This window comes from Notolabrus celidotus, chromosome 4 (assembly GCF_009762535.1).
Source record: "Notolabrus celidotus isolate fNotCel1 chromosome 4, fNotCel1.pri, whole genome shotgun sequence".
Classification (NCBI taxonomy): Eukaryota; Metazoa; Chordata; class Actinopteri; order Labriformes; family Labridae; genus Notolabrus; species Notolabrus celidotus.
This window is the reverse complement of record NC_048275.1, coordinates 34,416,055-34,438,011: the sequence shown is the minus strand read 5'-3', so window position 1 is coordinate 34,438,011 and position 21,957 is coordinate 34,416,055. Positions and strand designations below refer to the sequence as shown.

The 21,957-nt window shown below is 43.1% G+C and overlaps 1 protein-coding gene across 4 annotated transcripts in view; it reads right to left on the bottom strand.

The window, feature by feature from the left end:
* The window catches only part of tjap1 (tight junction associated protein 1 (peripheral)), a 68,057-nt gene extending 53,056 nt beyond the window's left edge, over positions 1 to 15,001 (bottom strand). For 3 of the 4 annotated variants that reach the window (XM_034681989.1, XM_034681992.1, XM_034681991.1), the window contains exon 1: positions 14,597 to 14,954. The gene's annotated coding sequence lies outside the window, so the exon portion shown is untranslated. Of the gene's footprint in view, positions 1 to 14,596 lie in introns of all 4 variants that reach the window. The other variant, XM_034681993.1, reaches the window with a different exon arrangement.
* Positions 15,002 to 21,957: the final 6,956 nt, after the last annotated feature.

Genomic DNA, 21,957 nt, shown 5'->3' with positions numbered 1-21,957 from the left:
TTGGGTCAGAAAAAATTATTACTGGGGAAAATAAAACGCCACCATGATTGGTTCAAATGTGACCTCAAGAAAATGAAATTTTTTTTTAGCTAAAAACTTCAAGCATTTTTTTAAAGGAGGTTTGTTTTTTATTATTGTTTTATCACCAATACAAAAATAGATATTACATATGGAATCACAATGTGTTTAACTCCCCAATAGGAACTCTAATAAGCTTAAAATAAGTCTTTAAAACTACTGATGCTGAGGTTTCTCAAAGCAAATTCTCTTGAAATAAAAAAGAAACCATAAAACAATCAAACCTGTCCACTCCCATGTTGACAAGAATACTAAAAAATATTATTTTAAAGTTTATTTAAAGGAGATCAAAAACTTGGGATTAATTGGCCATTAATCACAAGTTAACTATGGACAATAATGGGATTAATTCCAGTTAAAGAGATCGATCATTTGACAGCCATAGTGTTTTTTCTTAAATCTATGCTCATAATACCAAAAAATGACAGCCCTTTAAAAAAACAGAAATTATTACAAATACATACTAAAATTTGAATTGATGACCAAACTCAGGTAACACATTTTAAATACACTCAAAAGTGATGTGATGTCACCTCCGGTTAAAACATGGGTCGTTCCACCAGTTTGATGGACACACACTGAGAGGACACTCATGTGTTTTTTTAAAATGTTATGTGGCCAATCGCTGAACAGAAAAGTCTAAACTTTGCCTTTTTGCCTGACTGTTAGATTTGGGATCTCTTTCATCCAAAAGGGGGCGGGGCCAGAAGTTAGTGGGCAAGTACCCAGATGAATTACTCTCATCTATAGTGTTGAGTGTACGTTTGACTGTCTTCTAGATTATACCTCACAACTCAGAAAAATCTGTCAGGAACATCAAACCATCAAAGAATCAGGACTGTGCTGACTTTTGTTGAAGGGGAAATTTGGTATTAAATCAGCTCCATTATCTTCTGGTGTGTACCCGCTTTAGGAGAGAATATTGTTACTGAAGTGACTTCTGTCTGATTCCAGCAGAGACCGTCCCTTAAGGACAGACTACTGTCTGTTACGTAGCATCTGCTGACTCTCAGAGCGAATAGCTGCTGAGCATCAGTCGTCTCTTTGAGTGACAGCTGTCTTTCTGGAAGCTCTGCTGCCTCTCTGTGAGCGAGTCCTCCTCAGTCTGACTTCAGTCTCTATGAATCTGTTTCATCAGGCAGAGTCCTCCACCATCATGAGACTCTGAAACTAAAAACCAAGCAGACTTCTTGTGAGACTGAAACACACACCTGAGCAGGTGAGCACAGCAGGACACACAGCTCAGATTTCCTCTGAGTGGAAAAACACACAGCGAATGACAGATGGTGTGTGTCAGTCAGCCGTGAGCTCTGCCTCATTAACGCAGAGCTCAAAGCTCCCTGTCTGTAAACCAGACCGGCTGACTCCAGACCAGGTCTTCATCAACACCCCACACCATCAGGATCTGATTCTTTCATGCTGCTTCTGAACTCACTTCCTGTCTGTGTTTGCTGACATCATAATAATCTAAATGAGTCAGATGGTTTCCTAGCAACAGCAGGACTCAGAGCGAGGGTGCCGTGAATGAAATCAGATTAATATGAGGATTACAAAAACCAACACATGTGGATACAACAGTCTGATCACACAGGTGATCCAATAATATACATCAGAGGCATGAACACACGCAGAGCAACAGGGGAGACATCTCCTAACAAAGTGTGTGTGTGTGTGTGTGTGTGTGTGTGTGTGTGTGTGTGTGTGTGTGTGTGTGTGTCTCACAGCCTGAAATATCTTCTGTGTCATACATCTCCATTAATATAAAGACATTAACGAGCCACGCTCTGTTCCTTCATTAACATTCACACACCTGACACAGCATCCTGCTCAGATGAACAATACACCTCAACATGTGGATTCAACTGCCACTACAAGTACAGGTACACACACACACACACACACACACACACACACACACACACACACACACACACACACACACACACACACACACACACACACACACACACACACACACACACACACACACACACACACACACACACACACACACACACACACACACACAGAAATGAAAGGCTGTGTGGTTGTGTTACACATAAATTGATGACGACGTACAACCAAAGCTCATAGATTCTGTGCTCACTCTTTTTGTGTTATCTTTATGGCTTGTTGTGTGTATTAACCACAGACTGTATAAATAATGGACGTAGTATCCGTGATGTCAGCTGTCTGTTTCTGAAAGGCTGTTTTGAAGTTAATCGTCAGCAAGAGCCATATTGGAAATGCTGAACTCAACCAAACTTCTGTTGAGCTAGTGTGAGGGCGGGCTTTGAGCCTCCTCACTAACAGCAACAGTATTCCCACCTGTCAATCACGTCAGCCATGCCCTTATTTGGGCAAAACTCGTAAGTTTAACACCCTCAAAACTAGGGATGCACCGAAAATTTTCAGCCAAAAATGGCCCAAAAGTGCATTTTCGGTTTTCGGCCGAAAGACTTTTATCACCTAAACAACATGGCCGAACAATGTTGGGATGACGCAAGCAAAAAAACGCGGCCAGTACACGCTTGTCTGGATAAGAGCCAACATGTCTGCATCCGTTCTTCCTTTAATTCAGCACTAAAGCATCCTCTAAGCAAAGAGGTTGAGACGGACCACGGAGTGAAAACAATGAAAAGTCCACTCTTAGAGTCTGTCAGCACAGGTTTCACTGAGATCTATTCAGATCCTCTGCACTTCATCGTGACTGTACTTGATCCACGTTATAAAGATCATTACTTGGATGTGGGAATAAAGCAGCGTGCACAAGAAATGATCCAGGCCGCGATGGATGCGGAGAACCCGCTTAGAGACGGAGAAGCGCACAGCGAAGGAGAAGGAGAACAGAGTGCAGAAAAAAGGACTCTTCTCTCTGAACCAGATGAGGGGCGTGCACCCTTGTTGTCTGATATGTTAAATGACATCCTTGATTTTAGTGAGGTTAGCACACAGTCAGAGCCAGAAATGCAATGGTAGGGGAGACCGGGGACAGTTGTAACATTTTTGACATTTCTGTCTATAACTTTGAGTTCTTTTAACCCAGTGTGTTCAAACTGCTATACAAACTAGCTGCAACTAAACTGAGCATGTGCAGAGTGAATCAGGTGATTCCTAACTTGTTCCTGATTGGACTAAGTGTTAAAACTGACCTGTGTTACAGCTGTCCCAGTCTTCCTACTAATAATTGGCTTGATAATTTATTACGGTGTTTCGGTGTTCAGTTTTCGGTTTCCGGCCTTGGTTTCCTCATTTTCAGTCTTCGGTTTCAGCCATGAAGTTCCATTTCGGTGCATCCCTATTCAAAACTAAGGAGATATAAAAAAAACAGTACAGTGTGTGCTGATAGATAAATGAGCTATTCAGACCTAAACTGTTTTTTGAACCAGGCTGTAAACATGTTTATTTCTGCTGTAAAGATCATCTTCTTTGAATGGGTGTGTATGTGGTTTCTGGTGTTTCTGCAGCCAGCCTCAAGTGGACACTCGATGAACTGCAGTTTATAACACTTCCACATTGGTTTCATATTTTAAGACCGGAGGTTGCCACTTGGTATATACGTTTATGTCAGTCGTCTACATCATGCACTTTGTTGCGTTGGTGCTCTCAGACCAGGAAAAAAAACCTGATGTTTGGGAATCAGCTCGTACCTCGTCTTGCACTGTGCAAAAGTACGTGACTGCCGTGACCACCAGTCAGGAGCATCTGATGCGGTCACTATCTGCCCTCATACCCTTGAACAAGGTACATCAAAGGGCATGTAAATCCACCAAGAATTCAACCAGACTTTTAAATCTGTCCTGCAACACAAAACTTCATCTGACTCACTGTACGCCCGCTCTCAGAGGCACAGAGAGACTGAAGTGAGACACAGACTGACGGGAGTTCGGTTTGTTTCTAAATTTGAGACTCCAGCATCACAGTGACCGTCTCCTGCACAGCTTCCCTGTGTATCTGCAGTGTTTTCATGCTGACATATTGTGAGAGGCTGCTGTCAGCATGTGATTTATAACAGCGAGTGCACCCATAATTTAGTGCTGTGCAGATTTATTTTGCTGTAGATGAATCCGGCAGCTGATTGATGGGTTCGGCTTTTAAGTACCGCCTGCATCACTCCTGAGCTGAACTGAGTACACAAAAGAGAGGTGTCCAAATCAGACTCATGTTTCCTGCAATTTTCTCTCTGATCATCAGAGGGAAACATGGATATGTGTGATTATGAACTCTACTGTTCATGGATATAAACAGCAGGTCAAGTTACTGTTATTAAACCGTTACGAGGAGAGGACATGACCTGATCGACCAAAGCAAACAGGGCTGACTTCATGAGAGGTAGAGAACCTTTCTAAATCTCCTGTGAGGAGTCTTTGGACTGTTATGAAACAAACTGAATTAATATTAATGTCTTTATGAGCTACAACAGTAAACCAGACCATCAAGTGAGACTCCGACTGAGTTTTGGTGCCGGCTGCAGAATTATCACACAACTCTGGTGCTTAAAGTAGAACAATCCTGCAGTTTACAAGAATGTTCAAATGTCTCCAAGTGTCACAGAGCAAATGTCTGCACAATGGTTTAAAATGACAAATCCTGGAGTATGGTATGTTTGGGTTCAGAGCAGACTGCAGTCTCATCCTGGGGTGATGGACACATTTTTAGGACATCTAGATATTTAAATGTTCCTGTGTTCTGGTCCATGTGAGGACCTAAAGAATTGATACAGTGCTCCAAATACTCAATACGGTATCACGTCATGACATTTCAGTGTAGCCATATTTTCTTACACCTCTGGTCGTTAGTGTCAGGTGTTGTGTGTCGCAGCCCCAAAAGAAGAGCCATCATTAAGACCTGGTGTACAGTCAAGTCCCAAGCTGCAAGTTCATGCAAAACAACTTTAGACAGTTAAGCCTGGTTTAGACTCCTGCGTCTCCCCTACGCAGCAGTGGCTGACGCTGACGTGAGCACTACATTCTTGTGCGTCAATGTGTTTGTGAAGTGCAGCAACAGTCAGCTGAAGTGCTTGAGGGCAGTGTGGTCTCTCTGATAGCCCGACACCTGTTTCCGGCCCCGATACGATCTCTGTTTAGTTTTCCAAAGCGATTCAGAGCGTGTCATGTTAATCTACAGCTGATACATGTTGCTGTTTATCATACAGACATGATTACAGACTTGCACGAGTAGAGTACGCCATTGATTCGCAGCAGCAGTATAAATCAGGCTTAAGTTTGCATTGAAACATGTTTTAAATGACTCCACACTGAAAGCTGAATGTACCATGAGCTCACATGTTATTTATCTCAGATAGAACATTTAAAATGCATGTTCAAGCACGTTCTCAACAATCAATTACTCCATACTTGATTCATTGTTAACGTGCCTAATGAAGAATCATCAAACCACTTCTTTAAATGGGTGAGGAATGTAGAAAGTCCCCTCCTCTACAGTGTGCGGGCCAAAACCTCTTTTACAGCAGACTGTGAACACGTTTAATTCTGATGTTCAGTTGTTTTTTTAATACCTGAGAGGGATTAAGTTCACTTTGGAGCCGAGCTAAAGCAGCCCATCGGAGACCTGCAGTTTTTTGCAGGTTGCTGCTTGCTTAAGAGACAGCTGACCACACCTAAACACACCCACACACACATGCACACACACACACACACACACACACATACACACAAACACACAGCAGGTCTGACATTTAGCTGAGATTTGTTGTGCAGCTCAAAACATCCAAAGAGAAATGACACAATGGGAAAGCCCGACCTGAACCTCTGACCTCTGACCCCTGACCTGTGTGTGGTCTGAAGGGTTTCTGACACTGACCTTCAGCCCTCGGGGAGTTTTTCACAACAACATGTCCTTTGAGAGGTCTAACGTTCACATTACATCGGAAACCAAGTCAGACGCAGGAAAACTTCTTTAGCCGTTTCCCTCTCTTACAGGACGAACACTGATCAACGATGAACTGACAAAGAGCTGCACCAACCCCAGAGGAGCTAGGCTGGACTGACCTGAAGTGACCTGGAGTGAGGTCTGGAGACTCAGAGTTTGCTTAAAGCTGCTGTGAGGAACTTTTGTTTTGTATCGGTTCTGGCGACCCCTTGTGAACAAAGTGATACCTCTTATCACTTGTCCTTTACATGCAAAAGTAGTGTTTTCAACAAAAACCTCATCCTGTTGTCTTTTAACAGTCAACTTTATCAGGCAATGTGATTATTTTCCATGAAAACAGTCAAATAAAGGCTGTTTCTGAAGCGAGATGTCCATCATCTGGTCTGACACCTACCCCCTCAGGTCGGTTTCAGGCATTAAAAATGACAACAGAGAAGGTGTCAGTGTTGCTGCTGATGGTCTTGTTTGCTATTGAAGGTCATAAAGAGGCATCTGTATCATTTTCAGTCTGTTTCTCAGCCAGTTCAAAACTCCTCACAGGGCCTTTAAATAAATAAATAAATAAAGTGCTGCTAGTTGCTTTATGTGAATAATCATCAAATCTTTCCCAGTGACTATCAGAGTATCTCTGCTTGAAATGCTCATCCCCGCCCTCTCTTTCCTGTCTCCTGCTCTATCTGCTTCCTCTCTCAGTAAAAACATAAAAGCCCAAAATAACCTTTATAAAAACATTTTAAAAACAGGAAATAATACGGTCCAGCTCTCTGCCTCGACTTCAACACCAGCAGAGAATCTGGAGAGACAACAGGTGGAGGACTACGTCACTCCACAAGCTTTAAAATCAGACAGGTGGGCTGTAGTCGAGTTAAATGTGTTGTGGTATCAGTCATAAGTTTTACTTTCGGCCTCTTAACGGTAACTCTTTCATTAAAAGCTCACCATCTCCTCCTCTGTCGTGCATTTAAGGCTGGGCTGCTAATATTTAATATTCTGCAGCTCATCTGCGCCTAAAGCGGTCTGACACACAGCCACAGTGTTAACCAGCAGCAGGACAAAGTGCCACTGATAACTTGAATCCATGAATACACTCACTGAGCGCTGCCTCTCCTGACTGAGAGTCTGTCTCCATCATCCCACAGACATTATCTGTGACAGCAGCAGCACTGCACGCATGTTAGCTTACAGGTGACACACTGTGCTCTGGAGAAGAGCTGCACTAATGTGACATCAGAGGAGCTTTTCTACCTCTCCTCCACAGCTAAGCTGGAACGTTGTGAGGAGTCCTTTCACATGAAGAAAAGAAGGAGCAGCATGTTTCGTTTGGTTTCGTGATCTGGAGACTGCACACGCACACACCACAGTGGGGACGCTTGAAACAGCGGACGTGTTTATACTGTGTTCAAAATGGTTCTTAACATTTTCACCAAAATTATCATCTAAATGAAAAGCAAGCTGCTGCAGCGTGAACGTGACTTCACATGAACAGCGGTGAAATTTGATCATATGAGCTCTGGTGCTAATGTATTACATCACCTGATCTGAGGTTGACAACCTGATTAAGAGCATGAAGGTTGTTTTTTTTATTCTCATTAACTAAAAAAAGAAGCTCTTAATCAAATTATTAAATGGGAACGCTGATAAAGAAGCCTCCACCCATCCTGTCAGATCTTCCTCCCTCACTGCTCCATGCTCCATGACAGTGTCATCTTTTAAAGGCACTGTGAGGAGTTTTTACTGATTCTGAAACAGTGTCACTCTTATGCTGATGCCTCATTGTGACCTACATATTAAAATGAGATTATCTTTACACTCAACGTAGTGCCTGTGTGCAGGTCGGATTTCAGATATTCATCACTCACAGAAGTGTCTGTGTTCAGAGCTCTGCTGGTGAAGTTTGGCGAGTTATCAAGCAGGAGGAGTCTTTCTTCTTTAGATAATTTCATTTTGATGTAATGTTTTATCCTCATGACTGATGCTGGAGCAGGATTATCAAACAGACGTACGTTTTCTGTTGAAAAGAGCTAAACGTATATGAACAAGATTTAATGTTTATGCTGGCGTCTGAATGCCTCGCTGCTCTTTGGGGACTGAAGAGTTAAACCGTGTGCATATTTACATTAGTCAGACATTTATTGGGACACTGGAGCTCACATCATGACACCGAGGCTGTGATGGTAACGTTGAACCGGTAATAAGTTTGAGTTTACAAAGTTTAGTAGCTGTTATGTTACAGTGAATAATTCTACATAGCTTCAAATCAAGCGGCAACCTCCGGCCGGAGATTGAAGCCAAAGCAGATGTGTTTTAAACTGCAGTTCATCGAGTCTCCACTTGAGGCTGGCTCGTGAAGTACAGGAAACCACATACACACCCATTCAACAAAGCCGATCTTCACAGCAGAAATAAACATGTTTATATCCTGGTACAAAAAACAAGCGTAGTCTGGATAGTTCATTTCTCTATCAACACACACTGTACGGAGTTGCATCTTTTTAGAACGCTAGAATTTCGAAGATATTAAGATTACAAGTTTCCCATTACCAGAGGCACAGCTGACTTGATTGACAGGCGGGAACACTGTAGCTGTTGGCTAGGAGGCTCTAACCCTGCCTCTTTACCTCACACTAGCTCAACAGAAGTTAGGTTGAGTTCAGCATTTCCAATATGGCTCCCACCGACAGTTGGCTTCAAAACAGCTCTTCAGAAACAGATGGGTGACGTCACGGATACTACGTCCATTATTTATACAGTCTGTGGTCTGAACAAAGAAAAGTTGTATTAAAAAGAAGATCTGCATTCATTCATTTACGTCAACAACAAATCTACACTTTAAGAGCTACATCTTTACAATAGTAAGGGATGGTGCCCATGGGAAATGTAGTCTTCATCCTGGACAAACTTTACCGATTTCAACCAGAGGTGTCACCAGAAACAACACAACATGAACACTCCTCACAGCGCTTTTAAATCTGAGTTTCAGTGTCCTCGCTGTGGCTCAGTTTGTTGCTCCTTCATAGAGAACATGATGCTCTAATGCTGTAACTATAAACACTGTAACCTGCAGCTATTGCATCGATTAACAAAGCTAGCACACAGCGATACCATGCAGCCTCAGGATGTTTGAGACTTATGAGTGGGAGTCTGTGTACGCACTTTGTCATGACCTGTTTTAATCGGTTAAGTTTGTTTCTTGATCTGGCCTGAATGTCTTCTGAATCTTGATTTTCTTTTAAACTAACAAGTTGTCTTGATCTTTGGAAAGAAATCTCTCGTCATGCATTTTTAGGTACTCATAAAAAAGCCTGAACTTTGAATGAGAGAATGCACCTCACTGACACCCGACACCTGTCAATCAACTCGTCACCTGTCAGGTATCCTTATTCAGGTTCAGACTGAAGCTCCGGTCTGGTGAACATGAGTCAATATAAACCACTTTGGGTCAGAAAACTTGGACTCCAGGTTCAGAGAGAAGAAGTGATTAACGTCTGATAAAAACCTGCTCCTGATTCAGTCTGATGTGTGGTCTCGTTACCTGAACCCTGATGGTTTGACTACTGTCACAGGGACTACTGGAGGACGAGACAACAGCTGCTCTCTACAGGTGGTTTTAACTGTTCCAACAAGACAGTGAGGCATTATGAGAGAGTGAGTTTCTTCATGTCTGTTTCCTCATATCTCTCAAAAAAGTAAACGGAAATACGAGACACACAATGAGTCCAACAGGAGACCTGCTGCATCTATAAGTCTCAGCATCAGAACGAGTGCATGTGCAATAATCCCATCCTGGATGAACCTTCAGTGAGGCACAGAGATCTGAGCGCTGTGCAAGAAGTCTGTGCATCACCTGCAAACATGAACCCAGCATGGCTACGGTCTCATATTACATCAGCTGTACACTCCAGGCAGGTGTTTGGTTACATGAGGCCGCTATTAAGTGAGTGTACTCCTGTTATCAGTACATCTAACTCGTCTGCACCTGCAATGAACAAACGCGTCTCTGTTTCTGGATGTTATTCACCACTTTAACCAGCCGTTATTATTGTTTACTGTGTTTTCATCCTCTGACAACTCACTGCACTTGTCTGGTGTCATTTCATTCTTACTGCTACATCATAACACAGAGTAGAGAAAAGGGCTGCATGATTATGAAGCCCTTTCCTCGACTTCTAAGCTCCAAACTTTCTTTTGTTGAAGCTCTCAGTAAGCATCGGCTCAGGCTTGCCTCGGTCCAGCCCGTGTTGAGCTGCTGTAGGCTCACACTGCTCAGGGGCATGATATATTGCGCTCCTGTCTCCTCCTCGCTCTGTGTTTATGTCCCATTGTTTCATGTTTCAAACTAGCTCCTCAGTTTTGGGGGGTTTTGCACTCTCATCTTGGACCACACACCGCTGTGAACCTGTTGAACTCATAATGTAATCAGCCATACCTATCTCCTGGTGAATATGGTGTTTTTTGTTCTGCATCAGTGGAGTGCGACTTCTTAACGATAACGCATCATCATTCTTAAAAGTCTGGACCAGAACTGCTAGGACTGAAATACCAGTCATATGTTGTGTCTATGATGTAGTGCATCCAACCACCACTAGCTGGAGCTGTACTCGGATCAGTAGTCACTGCCAAAATGCTTCAGTGCTCTTCTACTCCAACCTAAACAAGCATAGTTGATAGATGGCATCTCATAGCACGGTGCGGTTTGTGAGTATTTTGAACAGAAATAAGTCGTACGTCGGCACTTTCAGGTTAACTCAACCAGAGCAATGAGTAACCAGCAAAGGCATGGGGCGGTTAATACGCAGGGAGGACTAAAGACTGGGGTGCCAGCTCTGCTAATGTTAGCTACACTCTGCAAAGCATTTTGGCAACATTTACCAACAGACTGTGTGATCCTGTGTTAGGCCCAAGCAGCAACCTCTGGCCACAAGAATTAAAGCCAATGCAGAAGTGTTAAAAACTGCAGTTCCTCGAGTGTCCACTTGAGACTGGCTCCGGAAGTACCAGAAACCACATACACACCAATTCATAAAAGTTGATCTTTACAGCAGAAATAAACATGTTTACAGTCTGGTACAAAAAATGAATGAGTCTGGATAGGTCATTTCTTGATCGGCACACAATTTCGAAGATATTAAGATTACAAGTTTTCCATTATGGGAGGCACAGCTGACTTGATTGACAGCGGGAACACTGTAGCTGTTGTCGAGGAGGCTCAAAACCCGCCTCTTTACCTCACACTAGCTCAACAGAAGTTAGGTTGAGTTCAGCATTTCCAATATGGCTCCCGCTGACGACTGGCGACATTTTTTATACACTCTATGGATTAGCCGTTTTAAATATATTGTGCTCAATTTAGGCTTTTCACAAAGTTTTCTCTTACCTTTAGACGAGTCTGTTAATCAGAATTTAAACAAACGATTCATAAATGAGTGGCCTGGGAACAGAGGTGCAACGATTCATCAACATAGTCTACAAAAAATGATGACAAAGTTCGTCTCTGACAAGTATTATAACCGATGAGTCATTGGTGATATCATGCTTTCATACTGTGCATAGACTTATGATCATTTTACGAAGTTGAATAGCTGAAGAGTGACACAACTTGCATCCATATCATGTTACCTGAGAGTGGCCCATGTGAAACTGCAACCACAAAGCAACAGGTAAACAATACACAGTAGAAAGGTGGCGATTGATGCAAAACCATTGTGTCTTAAAGTTGCAGGAGCATTTTACTCAAGGCTGCAAAGAAAAGATCTGGAAACCAGAACCTGCTTATCAGTCCTTCACGAACGTCTTATAAAACTTCGGATTTTTCCGTCCTCGTCTCTTTTTCTTCCGTATCTCCTTCCACTGAACAGCTGAGACAACTTTAAATATGTTACTATCCATGTCTTAACCACGCTACACATTAAAGCAAAATCATTTTTCTCTTGTGAACTGAGATTTTTAAAGACATGTCTTCTGACGGTCTCTCTGTTCTGTTCATCTCTCTTTCTCACCTTACAGTCGCGCTATGAGTTCAAACAAATGAGTTTGGTTCTGCTCAAGGTTTCTGCCTGTTCAAGTTTTTTTCTAACAGTGTGACAGATTGATTCATAGAACAGATTTTATTTTGACTTTTTTACTGCCTTGGCTAACTTTATTTCCTGTTTTGATTAATAAAAAGTGCTCTTATTTTGAAAGGATGCATTAGCGTCCCCTGAGGAAATAGACACATTGTGGTAGCATTGTCAGGTACATCTCTCTCTTTCATCTACTACCTACAGAACACTACTCCTGACTTTAACCAGAAGAGAAGAGCAAGAGGAAGAGAGGTGGTCCACTAGTTTATCATTAGCTGAAGGTAATCTTGTGCGGAAAAAATAAAGAAAATGCTAAAATAGTCAGCAAATGTATTTTTGAGATATCATCTATGTACGTGAAACAATGACAGCGCAACAAATGTAAAATCTTCACCTGCTGCCGCCATGTCTGAACTATTCGATTCAGCTAAAGGCGTCAGAGTTACTAAAGGGAGACAGACTCCTCTGCTGGCCAAAGAAGGTACTGCAGTTCATTTTTCATCTCAATGAGTTGAATCATATCTTATGCATATCCATTCTTAACAATCCTGGAAAAGACCGTTTCCTCCCGTACCGAGAAGTGTGGAACAAATATACATGTCGACCTTACGATGCATCAGTCTCCCACCCTTTTGCTGATTACCTGCAGTAACAACAACCTCAAAGCTCACCTCAGGCACAACTTATCAAGTCTCCTCCTAATGTGAATTCCTGTGATGTCACGCAGTGTAGAGAGGGAGTGAGTAAGAGAGAGAGAGAGAGAGAGAGAGAGAGAGAGAGAGTGTTTTTCTCCTGAAGCTAATTTTCTAATTTTTAAGTGAAATGAAACAGCACTGCAGAGAGATCTAAATCAATGACTACACAGAGAGAGAGAGAGAGAGAGAGAGAGAGAGAGAGGGGGGAGAGAGAGAGGGGGGAGAGAGATGCAGAGAGAGAGAGAGAGAGAGAGAGAAAGAGAGAGAGAGAGAGAGAGAGAGAGTAAATATTCAGTAGCTGCTGTTTGATTAAGGATTTCATCACGACTGCAGAGATTTCTTGAACACAGCAAACACTCTTTTATTATAAAGTGTAAAGTGTAAAAACTTGTCCACACAGTGAGTCCTCCTTACTCAGCGACGACTTGATACCGACTCCTGAAGCCTCCTGCTCTCCAACCGCCCCAGGTGACCTTCTCTAGATCTCTCTCACTCAGCTGAACCCCCCTTCATCAGGATCAGGGTGTCACACTGAACAATACAACCTGCAGCATCATGGCGTGACCCGCAGACATTCATCCTGATAGACGTCTTACGTTAAGGAATGAAGAGGCGGTGATCTTTGAACACTGCACCCAGTATTCATTAAGAGTCCATGAGTCAAGCTCAGAGACATACCTTAGAACAGCTACCTGGAGGAGGGGTGTGAGAAGGGGCCATAACCAGGGACTACTTTCATTATCCTGTCATGTAAATACTCCTGTCATTGATCAATCAGTGCTTAGTGTTTATGTTCATGCTGATGACTGGAACGGCATCAACAACGATAAATAAAATAACTTGATGATGTCACCAGGTCAGAGTTCACAGCAGTAAACCTCAGAGTTAACTCTTTACTCTACCTAATCCTTCATTTGTGTTTCAGTATGAGTAACAGCTACAACCTTGGTTTAAACAGCCCTGTGAGGTAGTGGATCCAAAGGAGGGTGAATGGGTCCAAACATGTGTAACTGCGTCAGAAGATTTAACCCTTTATCAAACACTGAAAACACCTCAAATGTTAAGATCAGGTGATTTCAGTAAACATGACTGTGTCTCTGGATTTGAGAAGGTGAAGCAGGAACCAGATTTAAGGGCTTCATAGCATGTATCTGAGGATTCAGGTTCCCAGTGAGTGTTTTCAGCTGCAGATGTATCCTCGTTGAGTGTTCAATCTTTAATGAGATGTGAGACAAACTGAGCAGACATTAGTGGATATAAATGTTCTAATGTGCTCTAATGTTCTGATGGCTTCTGATAACAGGAACACTGCCCTGCTCTGTTATACTCTGTGCTACCTGTGCAGGTGGGGCCCCTGCACTTTATGACGCTCTGAACTCTGTGACACTGAGGCTTAAGGGGCCCCTGAGGGTCTGAGACCCTTCACTATTGTTCCCAGTCGGTAATCCAGCCTTGTGATTGGTCGACTGAAGTGCAGGTGGATGTGATGCACACATAAACACATAAACACTTACACACACACACACACACACACACACACACACACAATGATTCAGTGATGTTGAGGCTCCACCACCTGACCAGCCCCTCCGCAGCCCTCAGTGCTGTCTGACAGGCTGACGGGGACACACGACAGACACAGCGGGGTTCTGACACCGGCCCTCAACACTGCACCGACACCCTCCTGTAACGGTCCATTAAGACGAGATAAACCCGCACAGACCAGCTGCGGAACTCACCGTGGCCCAGTTCAGACCACAACAAGCTGCACCCAACTGTCACACACAGACCGACACCGAATAAACGGACTCCTCCGAGCCGCTCACCTCCACACACCCTCAATGACTTCAGCTCGTGCGGGGCACAGCTTACCTGTGCGGCCGTTTGGCGCCGCGCGGCTCCGGTTCTCTCCAAAAACAAATCCCAGACAACGAGGAGGAGAGGAAACTTTAGCCGGAGCTCCGATCTGCTCCTCAGGCGGGGCGAGGAGGGAGGGAGGGGGGCTCCAAACCGATGTGAGGCCGGGGAGGAGCGCAGAGGTCCGGCTGTGAAAGGATCCGAAGCAGCAGCGGCAGCGTGCGGCGGGAGGAGAAGCAGCCGGCGGAGACGCTCCCTCTGACGGATAGAAATCCACTCAGAGCCGCTCAGAGAAAGTTGATCTGCTGCCCTGCTCTGCTGTCGCCATCTTTACCCGCGGGGCATGACGGGTAATCCTTAGGAATCCCGATCCCCCCCTCCACCCTTCCAAAGCCCCCACCGCTCATATACACATCACACGCTCTACGCGCTGACGTCACACACCTTAAGCCGTGCACAAACAAGTGAACAGGTGTTCAGGAGTAAAGGAGGGAGCAGGTTATAGTTTAAGTATTGATCTTTACGTTATAATCACCTGACCCAGAGCAGGAGGAGACACTCAGCAGGGACTTAATAACACAGAACATGTCCATCATATTTATTATAAAGTTCATATCTGTGTTCTGATCATACAGAGCCGCCTCTTTTTCTTAAGGAGGCTCAGATCCTTACACATCTGCAGAAAGGTGCTGCAGATGTTTTATCAGTCTGTGGTGGCAGGTGTGTTATTCTATGCTGCAGTCTGCTGGGGAAGCAGTTTACAACACAAGGATGCGAGGCGACTGGACAAACTAGTGAAAAGAGCTGGCACTGTGAACCAGGTTGGACTCACTGGGGGCTGTGGTGGAGATATGCACACAGAAGAAGCTAGAGGGCAATCTAAATTACACAGATCATCCACTTCACAACTTCTTTGAGGATCAGAGAAACAGCAGCAGTTGACGGCTCATCTCTCTGCACTGCAGGACAGAGAGATACAGAAAATCATTCATCCCTGCAGCCAATAGGCTTCATAACTCTCTAACCAATGGGAGATGAGCTGACAGACACCTGAATTACTTGTTTTATGTGATTTTTATCATTTTATCTGACAGACACCTGAGTTTCCCTTGGGGATTAATAAAGTACATTCTATTCTTCTATTCTATTCTACAGCTACAGCTGGGGAAAGAAGAGCAAGTCATGTACTGTTCTTATTAACAACTTTAAGCCTTCATACTGAGCTTTATTTTATTTTAACTCAGGCTACGTCACTGTAGTGTTAATCTCACAAACATCTCAGATTCAGATTCTGCCAGCACGTAGTCATGTATTATCTCAGCTGAACCTACCCAGCAGTATTAAAAGTTATTGCAATGATAACATCCAAACTGATAAACACACCAGTGCTTCAGTAATGAGGATATAGTAACAGCACAAATCTCATCCAACATGATGAGTTGCTCACTGCAAACTTTGGTACTTAACAACCTTATCATGTAGAGCCCAGAGATGCAAATAAAGATGCAAATACAGTTTAACTATGCTTCCTCCTCTGTTCTGATTCACCTGAGAGAGGGAGAGAGAGAGAGAGGGAGGGTGGAAGGAAGGGAGGGAGAGAGAGAGAGAGAGAGAGAGAGAGAGAGAGAGAGAGAGAGAGAGAGAAAGAGAGAGAGAGAAAAGAGGGGAAACAGTGGTCAGTAGATGGCAGCAGGGTCAAGACGACGCAGAGAGGGTGTGTGTGTGCGTGTGTGTGTGTGTGTGTGTGTGTGTTTGTGTGTGTGTGTGTGTGTGTGTGTTTACACAAAGTTGTAAAACTTTGAAGATTTCCATGAGACATCAACCAAACTCCAAACATTTTTAAAAGTATGAAACAAAGTTATCTCAAAGCTCTTGATTCCACAGCTTCTCCAAAGTCCCTCAGTGTGCTCTGCATGGCCGTAGCACCACAATCACTAATACTTTATTTATCTCAGGGTGATTTCAAAAGTTAATTAGTTAAAGTTGCTCTTTTACATAGTACAGAAAATCTATAGGAATATCAACAGAGACAGGAATAAGATCAGAAAACCAGAGATAAAGCTCTATTCAAAAACACAGACCATTGAAGAAACAACAACTGATACAAAGAGCAGTATGTGGTTTTGAACAGCAGAGGTATTAGACAGTATTGCACTTTCTTGGTTCTGACTGTAGGAGAGTTGGTGTCCAAGTCCCTGAGGTCTGTCTTCATGGAGGTGAGTTGTGTCATACAGCCACTGAGCTCAGTCTGCAGCTGGGTCATCATTTCAGAGTCCCTCAGTTCTGTCTGCAGGAAGTGTGTCCTGTCAGAGTCCCTGAGCTTTGTTTGTATTTTATTGCATCAGGGTCCCTCACTTTTGTCTGGAGGGGAACTGTTGAGTCAAAGTCTGTCCGTCTGTCCGTCTGTCCGTCTGTCCGTCTGTCTGTCTGTCTGGACAGGACAGTGGATAAAGTTAAGAAAACTGGGAGAGAGTGGGGGAATGTCATGCGTGGAAAGGGACCGCAGACTGGAATCAAACCTGGACCGCCCACTAATTGGTTGGCGACTTAACCATTAGGGCAATCACACACTCTAGAAGCCCTTTTTTTACACAGACTCTGCAAAGGCTAACAAAGCAACAGTGACTGAAGGGTTTACCAAAAACTGCAGTTCCAGGAGTGTCCACATGAGGTTGGCTGTGTCAAGGAGTCTCTTTAAAGCCCATATTAAAATAGACAATTAACATTTCTTTAATGTCCTTATTTTCATATTGTATAACGTCATGCAATGTTTATCATTCATCATTCAACATCAGCAAGCAAACTTTGTTTTACCTACTTTCACGGTTCTTCCACATGTCCAGCAGAATCAATGGCGACAGTCGGCCCCTTCCACTTCCATTGTTGCTGTACTTTTGTGGTCGTCCTGTCACTCTTTTGTATTTGTGTTGTGGTTTTCTTTGTGGCCGCTTTGTGGTGTTTGCATTTGTGTTTTTTATCAATGTGGTTTTGTTTTCTCTTTGTTAAGTGTTTTAATTATACAAATCATCTGAAACCTCCCGGACACCGTAGTTGCGTTGGTGTGATTAGCTGCAGTTTTAGACTACGGTAGTGTAACCTCCTCCCACAGCTCCACAGTAATCATATCTTATACTCTCCTTTCTGTCAGTGTATCTCAGTGAACAGGTAACAGGTTTAGATACTTTCATTGCATGTATTACAGGGAAATGGTACCAACATATTCACGTTTTCAACTCGCTTTAAGTTCCTCTGCTGCTTCATCACTCTGTCTTGTGTCTCCTTTGTCCACGCTGTCACTTCTGTGTAATATCTATGCAGCCTAGAAAAAAATAGCATTTCATTGCCATTTCATGGCAACTTTACAGTGGGTGGATTGTTTTTATAATTAGAGCATAGATCTTTTTTTGATTAGATCAAGGTTGAGAGTTATAAATAACTTTACTGAATTATGTGTTATATGGTTTGACTGACTGGTTGGCATGATGTAGCTGTTCGCAAGGTGGCAAGACTTCAGCCTCAACTCCACCTCTTTGCTGGTTTAGCAAATGTTGGAGTCAAATTTTACACTTGGAGACCGCTATCTCTGAGTTTCACAAACCTTATGACTGCAATCACTGTGACCACATCCATATTTGACATAGTCTTTCTATATTACTAAAAAAGCTTTTTTTAAGACTGGATGACTGTGACAGAAATCTCTGCTAAGTTATTTGAGAAGAGCCAATCAAACAATATATTCCTTCAAAATTTTAAAGTAAGACTAAAAGAACAGTAATCATATATCCTTGGTTTACCTCCAAGATTTCTATAAAGTCTTTTGCTTCATTTGAATCCTTGTCTCTGCTTTTGTTGCAGTCTTTGGTCTCCCTGGTGCGCCCTGAATTCATGGAGTCAATATGTTCGGGATAGGTGTTGTAAACGTGATGCATGATTGTCTCAATAAAGCTGTCAGTGAGAAAAAAATGGTCTATGGTTTTGCCGCCTCTGTGCATGAACACCAAACCAAACCACTCTGTCATTTAGTTATTGATTTTACAGAGCGTTCAGGGAGCACAAGAAGCATGCAGGTATCAGTCCACCTCTGTTATGTCTCTGTTAGCACCTCGGCTGTCTGCTCAAATGACTTTTCAATGATCACAACTGACCCACCAGTGTGCTCCGTACCTTTTTACAGACTTGTTGTACACCTTGTCAGAGATCGGAGGTGTTATGTAACAGTCCCTCACCCTGACATGCAGCTAGTTTCTGGTGTCCACAGACTGTTTCAGTGTTTACACCCAAACACTCTGATGATACAGTGAGGGTTTATATTTCAACAAGCTAGACCTGTCAGGGGACAAGTGAACAAACCTCCACTGAGTAAAACACTTCAAGAATACGAATGAAACTGTGACTGTGACATCCCTCCCTCCTTTCTCTGCTGCTGTCAATGACAGACTTTAATGAGAAGGTAACTCTTTGCAGATGAAATCATGGACCAAATCCACAAAGCCTCAGCTGCTGAAGAGATCTAAATGTCATTGCCGTCTGAATCTCTTGATGCTCAGTTTAAAAAGTGATGATCATTCAGAGTAGGAGCTCACAGTGAAGTGTTTGTTAAGGCTGGTGTATCATGGGGGATCAGTGTGTTGGGGACCACCTGAGGCATGATGACCCCTCAGCCTATCTGACTCTACACAACCAATCAGATCATCTTCACACTGAAGCTCAGACCGGTCTCACAAGGACAGAAACATACACAGCAGCTGTTGAAGAGATTATCATCTCCCTGAAGAGCGGAAAGACGAAGACAATGTCCAGCTGCTCCACAACAATGCAGATCTCCCCTATGTCCTCTCATATGAGAGCTATGGGAGTAATGGGAGTAATGGGAGTAATGGGTGGTATGAAGAACATGCCACTGCTTGGTGTCCCAGCAGCTGTTGGTGTCTCTCTGACATGATTCAAACCAGAGACGAAAACCTGTAAATCAGAGACATGAGGAGCATCTTCAGTCACAGATCAACAGGTCAGTCTGATTTGATCCCAGGCCCAGTTCTTTCAAAGTAATCTGGGCACTTTAATCTGGATTAAAAAGGATCCTGATTTGGAATTACACTTCAATTCTCCAAAGGGTCAGCTCACTTTCTTTTTATATACATATTTTTTGGCCTTTACTTTTATGTATATATAAAATAAAATACCAGGGGTGCATGTGTCAAAAAGGCTACCCTTAAAATTAGATTATTTATGCTTAATAATAAAAACTAATCCATGAATTATGATTTTACCAAACATACATAGCGGAAGAAAAGTTTAATGGATGCAGTGTTTTATTATCATGGTTTGGCTTTTAAATCCATTCGGACATGTGGATAATGAACACACACTCACACACACACACACACACACACACACACACACACACACACACACACACACACACACACACACACACGCGCGCGCGCGCACACACACACACACACACACACACACACACACACACACACACAAAGAAACACACACACACATACACACACACATGCACCCCATTGTTTATATAAATGCCAGTTTCCTGTTGTGTTTCTGATAACTGCGGTGTTAAATTAAAGTTTAACACTTAAAGTCACACTAACACCAGGCAGCACAGTGTGTATTCAGTCTGCAGCTCATCTGCCTGCCAAGGTGTGAATAAATAACAAGAGTCAAAGCAGGACTGTTTCAGTGTACTGGAGCTGATGCTCGGTTATCTGCTGACATACATTATAAACCCACTCTTTTCAAAGGCGTCTTCATCAAAACATACCACAGTTCTCAGGTGAGAGAGCACCAGCAGAAGAGAAAGACGTGGGAGAGGTCTATTTATAAATATTTATTATTTCTATCAGAATAAAACAAGGTTGAATAAAGATGTACGACTCCTTCACAGGGCTTCACTTTGCCTGCTCAACCTGAAGAGATTCCAGTCTGCTACCACCTGCTCACTATATATGATCCAGCTAATTTTCTTCCAACCAAATAAAGACATTAACAAGTTGACACAGAATATTAAAGATTATTCACACAGCTAAAAGTCCCTCCTACACCTCATCAGCTGGAAGCGCCTCCATTGACTGTTTTATTCTTATCATCTTGTTCAAAGTTAAATTAACATCAAACTGAATCCTTTTATTCATGGCGAAGTCCGAGCATTCACCTGTTTCTCTGTTATTAATCACATGAACTGAACATGTTAAAAGTCAAACCTGATACTGTGTTCAGTCAGTGTTTGCTTTGTGTCTGTCTCCTTCAGTTTACTCAGCATCTCTTTCTTTCCTCTCCTCTCTTTCTTCTAATCTCCCTTACTTATTTTCCTTGTTGGTGACTGTTCAGACATCCACCAAGATTTTAAATTTTATGCTTTCCAAATAAATTAAATGTAGCATTTAAAATGTCTCTCATGTCATTGACTGCAATGAATGCTAACTGAAACTAACATTTGGTGAAATGTGCTGGACTCATTCCAGGAGCTGCTACAGCAAAACTACTGTGCGGAGTCACGGCTAAATTCCACCAGATCCGGGTCTGGTCTGTCTCCGATCTGTCTCGGCACCAGATCTGATAGGTTTCTATACTAGTCAATGTGTTAACTTCCACCGGATCCGCTCCGTTGCATTCTGGCAGGTCTGAGCCCTCCGGATCAGATCCACAAGACTTCTATTTTTGCCAGCACACAACGCACCAATCTCAAAAGAGCAGATGGAACGGGACAGGAAGTCAGGCACCAAAACAAAATGAAAACATCCGGTTAATTTTCAGAATAAAACACTCTGTGTTATCACCAGATCGTATTTAACTTAACTACAACAACAAACCGTCATGATGAGCGGAGCCAGGCCTGGAGTCAACAGGTCACAGGTTTACAGAGGACCAGAAAGACAACATGGACGAGGAGAGGAGGAGGAGAATTATAGCGTGAATATGTTGGTCACATGACTAAAGCTGTCCGATGGTCCTGCTCCATGCTGCGTTCTGAATACGCAACCGATGGGTGTTGATCAAGCGGCAACCTCCGGTCTAAAAATATGAGTCAATGCGGAAGTGTTAAAAGCTGCAGTTCATCGAGGATCCACTTGAGGCTGGCTCCGGAAGTACCGGAAGTCACATACACATGAATGGGGAAAAGACGATCTTTGCAGCATTAATAAACATGTTTACAGCCTGGTACAAAAGATGAGTGTAGTCTGAATAGCTAATTTCTGGATGTCCGCTCACTGTGAGGGGGGTGAATTTTTTTGTAATTCGGCAATTTCGAAGATATTGAGATGACCAGTCTTCCAATGAGAGGCACAGCTGCCTGTGGGAACACTGCAGCTGTTGGCTAGGAGGCTCAAAGCCCGCCTCTTTACGTCACACTG